Consider the following 14,172-nt stretch of genomic DNA (forward strand, 5'->3'; position numbering starts at 1 on the left):
CATATAAAACATCCAAGGTTGATAATATAACAGCATGGAACAATCAAAAATTATAGATACATTAGAGACGTATCAAGCATCCCGAGTAGGTAAATGATAAAAACAGAAATTTTTTATGTGGAATGCTACCTAACATATTTATCCATGTAATTCTCTTTATTGCGGCAAGAATATTTAGATCCAAAAGATTCAAGACAAAAGTTTAATATTGACATAAAAATAATAATACTTCAAGCATACTAACAAAGCAATCATGTCTTCTCAACATAACATGGCCAAAGAAAGTTATCCCTACAAAATCATATAGTCTGGCTATACTCTATCTTCACCACACAAAATATTTAAATCATGCACAACCTTGATGACAAGCCAAGCAATTGTTTCATAATTTTGATGTTCTCAAACTTTTTCAATCTTCACGCAATACATGAGCGTGAGCCATGGACATAGCACTATAGGTGGAATAGAATGGTGGTTGTGGAGAAGACAAAAAGGAGAAGATAGTCTCACATCAACTAGGCGTATTAATGGGCTATGGAGATGTCCATAAATAGATACAATGTGAGTGAGTAGGGATTGCCATGCAACGGATGCACTAGAGCTTATAAGTGTATGAAATCTCAACAAAAGAACTAAGTGGGTGTGCATCCAACTTGCTTGCACGAAGACCTAAGGCATTTTGAGGAAGCCCATCATTGGAATATACAAGCCAAGTTCTATATTGTAAAATTCCCACTAGTATATGAAAGTGACAACATAGGAGACTCTCTATTGTGAAGATCATGGTGCTACTTTGAAGCACAAGTGTGGTAAAAGGATAGTAACATTGCCCCTTCTCTCTTTTTATCTCAATTTTTTTGTTTTGTTTTTGTTTTTTTGGGTCTTCTCTTTTTATGGCATATTTTCTCTCTTTTGTTTCTTATTTTTCATCCGGAGTCTCATCCCGATTTGTGGGGGAATCATAGTCTCCATCATCCTTTTCTCACATGGGAGAATGCTCTAACAATGATGACCATCACACTTTTATTTACTTACAACTCAAGAATTACAACTCGATACTTAGAACAAAATATGACTCTATATGAATGCCTTCGGCAGTGTACCATGATGTGCAATGACTCATGAGTGACATGTATGAAAGAATTATGAACAGTGGCTTTGCCACAAGTACGATGTCAACTACATGATCATGCAAAGCAATATGACAATGATGAAGCGTGTCATAATAAATGGAACGGTGGAAAGTTGCATGGCAATATATCTCAGAATGGCTATGGAAATGCCATAATAGGTAGGTATGGTGGCTGTTTTGAGGAAGGTATATGGTGGGTGTATGATATCGGCGAAAGGTGCGCGGTATTAGAGAGGCTAGCAATGGTGGAAGGGTGAGAGTGCATATAATCCATGGACTCAACATTAGTCATAAAGAACTCACATACTTATTGGAAAAATCTATTAGTCATCAAAACAAAGTACTACGTGCATGCTCCTAGGGGGGTAGATTTGTAGGAAAAGACCATCGCTCTTCCCCGACCGCCACTCATAAGGAAGACAATCAATAAATAAATCATGCTCCGACTTCATCACGGTTCACCATACGTGCATGCTACGGGAATCACAAAATTTAACACAAGTATCTCTCAAATTCACAACTACTCAACTAGCATGACTCTAATATCACCATCTTCATATCCCAAAACAATCATCAAGTATCAAACTTCTCATAGTATTCAATGCACTCTATATGGAAGTTTTTATTATATCCCACTTGGATGCCTATCATATTAGGACTAGTTTCATAACCAAAGAAAACTACCATGTTGTTCTAAAGACTCTCAAAATAATATAAGTGAAGCATGAGAGCTCATCTATTTCTTCAAAATAAAACCACCGCCATGCTCTAAAAGGATATAAGTGAAGCACTAGAGCAAATGACAAACTACTCTGAAAGATATAAGTGAAGATCAATGAGTAGTCGAATAATTATGCAACTATGTGAAGACTCCTAACATTTAAGAATTTCAGATCTTGTAATATTATTCAAACTGCAAGTAAAGCAAAATAAAATAAAATGACTCTCCAAGCAAAACACATATCATGTGGTGAATAAAAATATAGCTCCAAGTAAAGTTACCGATGAACGAAGACGAAAGAGGGGATGCCATCCAGGGCATCCCCAAGCTTAGGCTCTTGGTTGTCCTTGAATATTACCTTGGGGTGCCTTGGGCATCCCCAAGCTTAGGCTCTTGCCACTCCTTATTCCATAGTCCATCGAATCTTTACCCAAAACTTGAAAACTTCACAACACAAAACTTAACAGGAAACTTGTAAGCTCCGTTAGTATAAGAAAATAAATCACCACTTAGGTACTGTTGTGAACTCATTATAAATTCATATTGGTGTAATATCTACTGTATTACAACTTCTCTATGGTTCATACCCTCCGATACTGCTCATAGATTCATCAAAATAAGCAAACAACACATTAAAAACAGAATCTGTTAAAAACAGAACAGTCTGTAGTAATCTGTATCAAACGTATACTTCTGGAACTCATAAAATTCTCAAATATAATTTCTAGACGTGAGGCATTTATCTATTAATAATCTTAAAAAAGAATCAACTAAATATCACTCTCCAATAAAAAATGGCAGCTAATCTCGTGAGCGCTAAAGTTTCTGTTTTTTACAGCAAGATCGCAAAGACTTTCCCCAAGTCTTCCCAAAGGTTCTACTTGGCACAAACACTAATTAGAAGAATAAAACCATGTCTAAACATAGGATAGATGAATTATTTATTACTAAACAGGAACAAAAAGCAAGGAACAAAAATAAAATTGGGTTGCCTCCCAACAAGCGCTATCGTTTAACGCCCCTAGCTAGGCATGATGATTTCAATGATGCTCACATAAAAGATAGGAATTGAAACATAAAGAGAGCATCATGAAGAATATAACTAGAACATTTAAGTCTAGCCCACTTCCTATGCATAGGGATTTGTGAGCAAACAACTCATGGGAACAATAATCAACTAGCATAGGAAGGTAAAGCAAGCAAAACTTCAAGATTTTAAGCACATAGAGAGGAAACTTGATATTATTGCAACTCCTACAAGCATATATTACTCCCTCATAATAATTGTCAGTAGCATCATGAATGAATTTAACAATATAACTATCACATAAAGCACTATTTTCATGATGCACAAGCATAGAATTTTTATTACTCTCCACATAAGCAAACTTCTTCTCATGAATAGTAGTGGGAGCAAACTCAACAAAATAACTATCGTGTGAGGCATAATCCAGTTGAAAACTAAAATCATGATGACAAGTTTTATGGTTATCATAAATCTTTATAGCATACATGTCATCACAATAATCATCATAGGTAACAACTTTGTTCTCATAATCAATTGGAACCTCTTCCGAAATAATGGATTCATCACAAAATAAAGTCATGACCTCTCCAAATCCACTTTCATCAATATAATCATCATAAATAGGAGGCATGCTTTCATCATAATAAATTTGCTCATCAAAACTTGGTGGACAAAAAATATCATCTTCATCAAACATAGCATCCCCAAGCTTGTGGCTTTGCATATCATTAGCATCATGGATATTCAAATAATTTGTAATAACAACATTGCAATCATGCTCATCATCCAAAGATTTAGTGCCAAACATTTTAAGACATTCTCCTTCTAACACTTTGGCACAATTATCGGAATCCTTATTTTCATGAAAGACATTAAAAAGATGAAGCATATGAGGTACCCTCAATTCCATTTTCTTGTAGTTTTCTTTTATAGACTAAACTAGTGATAAAACAAGAAACAAAAAGATTCGATTGCAAGATCTAAAGATATACCTTCAAGCACTCGCCTCCCCGGCAACGGCGCCAGAAAAGAGCTTGATGTCCACTACACAACCTTCTTCTTGTAGACGTTGTTGGGCCTCCAAGTGCAGAGGTTTGTAGGACAATAGCAAATTTCCCTCAAGTGGATGACCTAAGGTTTATCAATCCATGGGAGGCATAGGATGCACATGGTCTCTCTCAAACAACCCTGCAACCAAATAACAAAGAGTCTCTTGTGTCCCCAACACACCCAATACAATGGTAAATTGTATAGGTGCACTAGTTCGGCGAAGAGATGGTGATACAAGTGCAATATGGATGGTAGATATAGGTTTTTGTAATCTGAAAATATAAAAACAGCAAGGTAACTAATGATAAAAGTGAGCGTAAACGGTATTGCAATGCTAGGAAACAAGGCCTAGGGTTCATACTTTCACTAGTGCAAGTTCTCTCAACAATAGTAACATAATTGGATCATATAACTATCCCTCAACATGCAACAAAGAGTCACTCCAAAGTCACTAATAGAGGAGAACAAACGAAGAGATTATGGTAGGGTACGAAACCACCTCAAAGTTATTCTTTCTCATCGATCTATTCAAGATTTCGTACTAGAATAACACCTTAAGACACAAATCAACCAAAACCCCAATGTCACCTAGATACTTCATTGTCACCTCAAGTATCCATGGGTATGATTATACGATATGCATCACACAATCTCAGATTCATCTATTCAACCAACACAAAGAACTTCAAAGAGTGCCACAAAGTTTCTACCGAAGAGTCAAGACGAAAACATGTGCCAACCCCTATGCATAAGTTCACGAGGTCACGGAACTCGCAAGTTGATCACCAAAACATACATCAAGTGGATCACGTGATATCCCATTGTCACCACAGATAAGCACATGCAAGACATACATCAAGTGTTTTCAAATCCTTAAAGACTCAATCCGATAAGATAACTTCAAAGGGAAAACTCAATTAATCACGAGAGAGTAGAGGGGGAGAAACATCATAAGATCCAACTATAATAGAAAGGCTCGCAATACATCAAGATCGTGCCACCTCAAGAACACGAGAGAGAGAGAGATCAAACACATAGCTACTAGTACATACCCTCATCCCTGAGGGTGAACTACTCCCTCCTCGTCACGGAGAGCGCTGGGATGATGAAGATGGCCACCGGAGAGGGGTTCCCCCTCTAGCAGGGTGCCGGAACGGGTCTAGATTGGTTTTCGGTGGCTACGAAGGCTTCTGGTGGCGGAACTCCCAATCTATTCTGCTCTCCGATGTTTTTAGGGTATATGGACATATATAGGCGAAAGAAGTCGGTCAGGGGAGCCACGAGGGGCCCACGAGGGTGGGGCGCGCCCAGGAGGTAGGGCGCGCCTCCCTGCCTCGTGGCTTCCTCGAAGCTTCCCTGACGTCTACTCCAATTCTCCTGGATTGCTTTCGTTCCAAAAATAAGTTCCGTGAAGTTTCAGGTCAATTGGACTCCATTTGATTTTCCTTTTCTGCGATACTCTAAAACAAGGAAAAAACAGAAACTGGCACTGGGCTCTAGGTTAATAGGTTAGTCCCAAAGATCATATAAAATAGCATATAAATGCATAAAGAACATCAAAGGTTGATAATATAATAGCATGGAACAATCAAAAATTATAGATACGTTGGAGATGTATCACCTGTTCATCAGGGCTGACTTGCTCGTCTTCCCGTTCGTCGTGTTCGGAAGTTGCCTCAACGAGATCTTCATTGTCTTCGGCATCGTCCGGAGTATTGTTCTCTCCCATGCCGGTATTGCTGTATTTTCCACGACGTGACTTAGAGCGGCGCCGCTGACGCCGGCGCTTTGGCTATGTCTTAGGAGGTTTGTCCTCGACTAGATCTTCTTTGTCATCGTCGTTAGTTTATTTAGGTGTATCCACCATGTACACGTCATACGAAGAGGTGGCCGTCTAGCGTCCGGTAAACGGCAGGTTTTGGTCCTGCTCCTCATCGGCATCGTCGTCCATACCGTCGATGTCCTCTGAGCCGTAATCGAGCATGTCGGTTAAGTCTTCGACAATGGCTATGAAGTGGGCGGCGGGTGGGAAGCGAAATTCTCCATCATCAGCCTCCAGTTCGAACCGAATATAATTCGGTTGTGAGCCCCCCGTTAAGGATAGTGCTTTTAATGAGTTTAGCACGTTGCCTAAAGGCGAGTGCCGGAAAATGTTCACGGAGCTGAATTCGATGATCGATGACCGATCAAGCTCGACGCACGTGGACGTGCATGGTTCGGAACCTGTAGCCGGAAACGAGTCCGAGGCTCCGGTGACACAGATTCCACTCGAGGTTGGGTCTGTGTGCGGCTCTGACGCCGCTGAGGCTGCGGCATCCGTGGCGGGGTTGAGCTTCCCGTCCTCAGATGGCGCGATCTGCTCCGGATCTAGGGCCAGAGCAGTTACAGGTGTTATCTCCTGAATATGGTCTGATGACAGATTTAGGTCATGTTCATCGCGGTGATAGGGAGTGGATGTCGTAGTCTCGAATCCGTCAAAGATCAAGTCTCCGTGGATATCTACGACGTAGTTCAAGCTTCCAAATCTGACCTAGTGGCCCGGGGCGTAGCTGTCGATCTGCTCCAGATGGCCAAGCGAGTTGGCCCGCAGTGCGAAGCCACCGAATATGAAGATCTGTCCGGGGAGGAAGACTTCCCCTTGGACAGCATTGCTGTAGATGATCGAAGGAGCCATCAAACCTTTTGATGACGGCACAGTGGAACTCTCAACAAAAGCACCAATGTCGGTGTCAAAACCGGTGGATCTCGGGTAGGGGGTCCCGAATTGTGCATCTAAGGTTGATGGTAACGGGAGACAGGGGACACAATGTTTACCCAGGTTCGGGCCCTCTCTATGGAGGTAATACCCTACTTCCTGCTTGATTAATCTTGATGAATATGAGTATTACAAGAGTTGATCTACCACGAGATCGTTATGGCTAAAAACCCTAGAAGTCTAGCATGTATGATTATGACTATGATCCGCTCTACGGAGCAAGCCCTCCGGTTTATATAGACACCGGAGGGAACTAGGGTTATATAAAGTCGGTTACAGAGAAAGGAATCTTCATATTTGGTCGCCAAGCTTGCCTTCCACGCCAAAGAGAGTCCCATCCGGACACGGGTAAGAGTCTTCGGTCTTTATATCTTCACAGCCCATCAGTCCGGCCCACGGGTAACAAGGCGGACGCTCGAGGACCCTTTAGTCCAGGACTCCCTCAACGGCCTGCCAATTATGTAGAATGGAATGACCAGTTTGGAAGCAAAACAGAGGGGGACATGGGACAATCTAGCTCTCCAAACCATCCAGTTTGGGAAAAGATTTGGAACTTGAAAATGCCAGGAAAAGTGATTTTTTGTGTGGCGATGCCTTCACAACACAATACCTTTCTTGTCAACCCTTGCAAATCGTCACATTGGCACTAGTGGTCAATGCCCACTATGTCAACAAAGCGCTTTGATATCTGGCATGGTTTATTTATTTGCTCAAGTTCCAAACAGATATGGAAGGAGTTGGGACTCTATGAAATCGTAGCTGACGCGCTAATGGTAGATCGCTTGGGAGCAAAAATGCTTGAGTTCATGCTCTGCGGGAGTAAGTTCCAGTGTCAATACAAGGGTCCGATAGAAGTACCTAAGATTGTGGCAGCGACATGTTGGTATTTATGGTGGTAGAGAAGGATGATGGTCAGACGAGAGGAGGTTCAACATATATCTCGAACAACGATGGTCATTCATGCTCTTAGTCTGAACTTTGTTCGCGCTGCAGGTAAACCGGAAGCATCACCACAAATGACAGATGAAAGTGCCCTCTTTTGGAGGTTGTAGCGCTAAATGTTGATGCTTCTTTTTCCGATGAAGATAAAAGTGGAGCATGTGGGGTGGTTATCCGTGATCATAATGGTGCATTTGTTGCAACAGCTATAGCGAAAATGGAACATGTGGTAGATGTTGTATGCGCGGAAGTAGAAACTCTTCGGCAAGGCTTGCTACTGGTGCTTAGCCTTGGTTGCGGCAAGGTAACTGTCCAATCAGACAGTATTACTTTGGTCGAAGCATTAAACAACAATGAGGGTTACTTCATGGTGGCAGCATCAATTTTGAATGAATGTCGTAGTCTACTGCAAGATTTCGAAAAGGTTTCTATTGAGTATTGTAATAGAGAGTCTAATATGATTGATCATGAATAATTATGGGAGGAGTAATCCTCGATGTTGTGATCGGATACGCCTCCTAGTTTTCTTCTTAGCCTTTTGGCGAACGATGTAAATATCATTTAAGTTAATAAAGCTAACCATCAAGGGACGCGGATTTGGTGAACATGGTTCCATGCGCATCCCTTATGAATAGTAAATTCAAAACAAATACTAGAAAAAAAATAAAAAAATGATTTTTTATGTAATATACATAGTCAATCGGTATACTCGCATATGAAGTTTCACGACGAAATCATATCCTTAGTAATCTGGGCAAAATGAAAAAATCAAAACTATATTAGAAAAAACTGTTTGACGAATAGTACGGTGTCAGTTGTATTTTTTCTTCACTAAGAATACCAGGGGTGTCAATACATAACAAAACTTCACATGTGAGTAGAATGGTCGACTAAGTTTCATACCCCGAAATTTCAGAAATTTATATTTTTTTCTAATATATTTTGTAAATTTACTATTCACATGAGTGCTCACTAGCAAAAGGGCCCGTGCGTTGCAACGGAAAAAAAACTACACATAGTTCAATATCTCACAGATGGTCTTGTAGATTTGACAAACTACGGTTTTCAGATCAAGCAACACCAACTTAGGGCATCTTCAGATAATATACTAATAAATCATGATAGTTGTATGTATGTCAAAACAATAAACAATTGTATGTATGAGAAAAGATAAGTGTATGTCTCGCTTCAATAGCCAAAAGAGTCGGCCGAAAATGAAACAGTTTTATTCAAATCTTATGTCAAGGATATCAGTACAACTTTTAGATCGTTTACAACCAGCCCTGGATAAATGCACTCTAGCGAGGCCCAATACCATATGGTGGAACTACCCTATCCTAGACCACATGTACCTAACCCCTCTACACAAAGACTTTGGGAAAAAGTACAGCAATAGGAAACATACCTCTTCTATGTAACAAAAAACAGAAAAGAAAGATGGAAGAAGAAGAGGAGGAGATCAAAGCTAGAAAATAGGAAATTACAAGGAGATATATATGTATGATAAACCTGCAGCGAAGCATGGCAGATCAATCCAGGCCGGATCCCTAGCAATCAAATCTTCTGAATTTCACATGATTGTGTCCTGCAGATCACTACTTCTCGATAATGCTAATGCCCCACCTGATCAACATGCTTTGGCTATCACTAAAAAGAAAAAGAAATTAAAATCATATGAAATAGAGTCTGTTATGACTAATAAAGCTTAGAATCACAGGTACATCACAGGTACACTGTCCATAAAAAATATGGGAGAAACTACTTCTGCCTATATTATGTACTGTTAAACATGGGAAAAGTGACTAATAAAGCTTATAATCACGCTTACGCTAAACTTTCTATTCTATGCATTAAAAGGAAAATCACAATGCACCTACTGTAGAGATTATAACACATCAAGAGGCAAGACTTACACTGAATTTGGTAAGAAGATACAGCTACTGAATAATGTCCGTGAAGAAGCTGTACACTGTAAAACAACATGTACTACCTACTAATACTTTTGATTGCTAAGTTCAAATATTACAACCTATCATAAGTTCATAACACATTGGGAATTGAAGTAGAAAAGCAAGTCCTAACTACTGTAATTTCAGAGTGCTGCAAGTCTAAAAAACCAACAATGTACCTACCATCCGTGAACAGCCGCTGTGACAGTGACATGGAACCGTTTGTCCCGGCAGCAGCACGCGGAGCTTGTCCCAGTAGGGCGCGTGGGTGGACACGTCGCGCTCCTGGAAGGTGACATGGAGCCTGTTGAGCAGCCAGCACACGGTGGAGTAGTCCTCAAATGTCATGCGCTGGCCATCGGGCGGGCAACGACTCTCGAACCCGGCCAAGGGATCTACGCTGCGGCCGCCATCTATAGCTAGGGGATGTGTCATCATTGTCGCGGCGCTAGGTCTTCTCGAGCGCCTGTGTGTATGCGTCGACAATGGCGCAGAAGGCGATGAGGAGGTCCGAATCGGAGAGGCTTGCCGATTTGAGCTCCGGGTAACGGTAACACCTGCCTGACTTCCCAGGAGACACACTCTCGAGCTCACTATTATTCTGAACATGTGTTACTGAAATCATCAATATCGGGCGGCGGAACAACTAATAAACTGAAATCATCAATATCGAGCTCATATTAAGCATTTCATGTGTTACTAAGCATGCAAATCCTTCAACCAAAATAAGTAATAGTATAGTTTTTGGTAAACACACTCGTCTATTGATTGAGTTAAAGAAAATAAAGAATATTTTCTTCCGTAACAGAACATGCTTGGTTTCCCTCACACTATTACTTTCAATACCGTGTATTAGCCAGAAACAAACTTATATTAATTTTCCTTTTAAAAGAACATGCATATGTAGAGCTCTAGTGATATTATGTTATGAGTTAACAACCAACATTATGTGTTAGGCAGATAGCAATTTTGTAGGTTGCAGATCAGAGCGGTATAGCAAAACCATGAGCATGTAACATAAATTTTGCAGAATAACAAGATTCACATGTGCTTCAAAGTCACAGATCGCTCCATGTCACATAAAAAACATAAATCACTGTTAGACCAAGGGCTGCATTCCTTCTACAAAATTACTGCATCTGCTGTTTGACTGTATATTGAGACTGAAAACCTAATTAAAATTATTTAGCTATTTATACCCTTCAAAACAGTAATACCAGTAACCAAAAACACAACAAAAAAGATTTGTATATGCTGCTGAATGAAGTAAACCCACCAATTTATCCTTATAGTGATCATGAACGATCAGTTCCTGTATAGTAAACATAAGAAAACAAAATTTGATTCATATTCATTTACCGATGATAAACTTTACATGTATTTATCATAGTGTGCTCCTAATAGTATTTCCTGTGTAAGTGAACCAAAATCGCAAAGAGACTACAATCACACACATTGAAGACAAGGTTTAGGAGTTCTAACAGAATTACACTTTTCATACTTCATTTTCTAGCTTTCTCAATACAGGGTTGATAATTTTTATATGTGTCATTTCAGTAGTGATACTTAGTTCTTATATTCAGAGCTCCTAAGTTCACTGAAAATCTTGAAGAAAAACAACAAAAAAGAAAATTGTAGGGTTTTTGGCTTATCTGGCTTCCCATAATTGTGGTTTCATGTCTTAGGAGTCATTTTTTCATATTCATAAGCTCATATGTGCAGTTTGTGAGATGAAAAGAATTAGCTATGTAGATTTAAAAAAACCAGTGCACAGTTTGGAATAATTCAGTGAAAGTGAAGCCAAAATAGAGAATTAGTGCATGTTACAGCATCATCATCAGTTGAATAATAGCAGCCAAAAATGCAAGTGCTCAAAATAAACATGTGTATATGTTAGGACAACACATGCAATATACTCAAAAGATATGGTAGATTAGCCGCTGACACCCATTACATAGGATGCCAACCACTCAATGCACTTTTGTCATCGGTGACCATTCCCCTCCATCTTCTGCACCCCAATTACAATAGCATCTAGTTGGCTTGCTACCAGAACTTGCTAATGGAAGCCATAGTGGAGTTGATGAGCTACAACGCCATGTTGTTGTCGCTTTGGGTCAAAAGTGTGACTAATTATTTCCAAAAGAATCGAATCAAGGCAACTAATTACACTTTGAATACCTACGTGAACAATACCTGGGTTGTCGTCTGCAATTTGTCTTCTGAATATTTATTCCCTGCCTTTGATCAAACCAATTTGTCTTCTGCCAATAAATAGATTATTGCTCTGAAGGGCTCTATGCAGAAACCTTTTTACATGGAGTAGATCACCCTTGGCTGCTGGAGCATTTGGACAACGAGAAACGCGACAATCTTTAAAAGGATAAGGCGAAGTGAGCTAGACCTGCTACTTCACAGAGCCACCCAAAAATCCTACGCCAATTCCAGTTCTGAGTAGAAAATTTTGTTAACAGAGAAGAAGCTTTCTCAATTTCTGGATGTTGCCAATGTTAGTTTGTGCAAAGATGTTGTTTATTCAACCGGCATAATCCATCCACAAGTCATCGCCAATAACAAAGTGCATTACACACACAGAGAATGCAGAGCATCTTAAAGAAGTTCTCAGCAAAAATAATTATACTGGAACAAAAGGATATTAGTAATTCTAAAATTCTAATTATAAGAACTACACCCATACTGTTTGGGTTTCTGAATCAATCAGCATTATAGAAACTCCTGTTGCTGGGTGTTTTACCGGACGAAATCCTTTGCTTGCATAACAACAAACAACAAATAGGGCTTAGCCATATATGTGTGCGTAGCTTCAACAAATTAATCAAACAAAATTATTGCCTCTCAGTCTCAAGGAACCAAACAAAATCCAATAATTTTTCAACCACCACATCAAACTGGTACAATAGCATGGACTGGAGAATGGATTTTATTTTAACAAAAAGAGCACACAAGCCAGCTGTAGTTGGCCGCCGTGGACACCATCCGAATAGCAAAAAATGGTCTCGTACAATAGCATGGACTGAAGAATGGATTTATTTTAACAAAAAGAGCACACAAACCAGGTGTAGTTGGCCGCTGTGGACACCATCCGAACAGCAACAAATGGTTATACATCTGGTTTTCTAGGAGGAGAATGACTTGATGTTCCCTCCGTTCTCAGTGCTACCAACAGCGTCGGCTCCTTTAGTGCTAGTTCAAGAGAAAAGAGAGAGAGAGAGAGAGAGAGAGATTGGTTAGGTCATATGACATAAGAGCAGCAACTTTCTGCTTCTTTGTGCTGGTTGCAGAGAAACAAAAGAGAGAGGGCCAGATCGGCCTCGCCACTCCATCACCAGCGGCCCAGGCATCCTCAACCTTGCCTGGCACACGACATGGCCCCGCCACCCCCTCACCAGAGCTCGAACGGCTGCATGTGTCTGTCCCGGTGCAGCTGCTCAACCCAGGTCAGGGCAGAGATCCGCCAGCACCACTCCGTGCTCATTCTCCTGCCTCCCTGCCGATTGTCCTCCCACACAATCTTCCTGCCATGTTGTACACTCTTCGGCAAGCCTGTGCGGGTGCTCGACGTACGCGTTGCCCCCATCCACACTCGCCAAGCTCCACCCTGGGCACTACCCGTTCCCTGTCGTCGGCGCTCACCATGAGAGAGAGAGAACAAGCTGAAAAGAGGGGCAAGGGGCAATACCTACGGAGCTCTGCCTACCAGCCATGAAGACCCACCTCCGCCTGCAAGGACTTCACGCCATCGCGCCGGATCCCTCCATCGCCCGGCTCCGGTGAGCTCCCGCCTCGCCGCCCACCTCTGGATCCGCCTCCCCAACACCTTCCACGCATGGATCCGACCCCTGCAAGCTCTGGCCACCGCCGCCATTCATCGAGCAGCCGCGCCGCCGCCAGTCGCTCGAGCAGCAGCGTTGACTCGATCCAGGTAGCCTGCCGACGATGAAAAAAGGACCGCGGGTTGAATACCCGAAAATTCAGGGTCTTTTATGTAAAAACGAAACGTTTTCTTACTTCAGCCACTTAAAAGGGGACTGCGGTTGAATTTACAGAAATAAAGGGACTTTTTTGCAAAATTGCTAATGACGTACGACCAGAAGCGATACCTGCTTTATTAGTAGGGAAAGATAAAGGAAAACGTTTGAAATCAACCGGATGATAACAGAGAAAGATAAACCCCCCGCGCTGCTTGACACGTGCCCTGGGCCCATCCACCGCTTTCCACCAGTCGCGACCTTATCTCTTCTTGCTCTCTCTTCCCCACACGTTATTCCCCACTCCTTTTCCCTCCTCCCCGTCTCTGTTCGTTAGAGAGATGCTCCCATGGCGACGCAACAGCAGCAACTCCATAGAGGCAAACCAGGAGGAGCCACGGCGCACCATCTGCTGTATCTCGCGGCTTATTGAAGAGCCGTGAAGCCCCGCGCGCCACCAGCTGCGGTGCTGCAACCCCATGGAGGCGACGCAACACGAAGGGGAGAGGCGGCTGCTCGCCGGCGAATCCCGGTGCTTGCGACGCAGCTGGCCACCGGCGAATCCTGGTGCTTCCGACGCAGCTGCTCGCCGGAGAATCCCAGTGCTTGC

This window comes from Triticum urartu, chromosome 1A, assembly GCF_056163025.1.
Source record: "Triticum urartu cultivar PI428250 chromosome 1A, HENAU_Tu73, whole genome shotgun sequence".
Classification (NCBI taxonomy): Eukaryota; Viridiplantae; Streptophyta; class Magnoliopsida; order Poales; family Poaceae; genus Triticum; species Triticum urartu.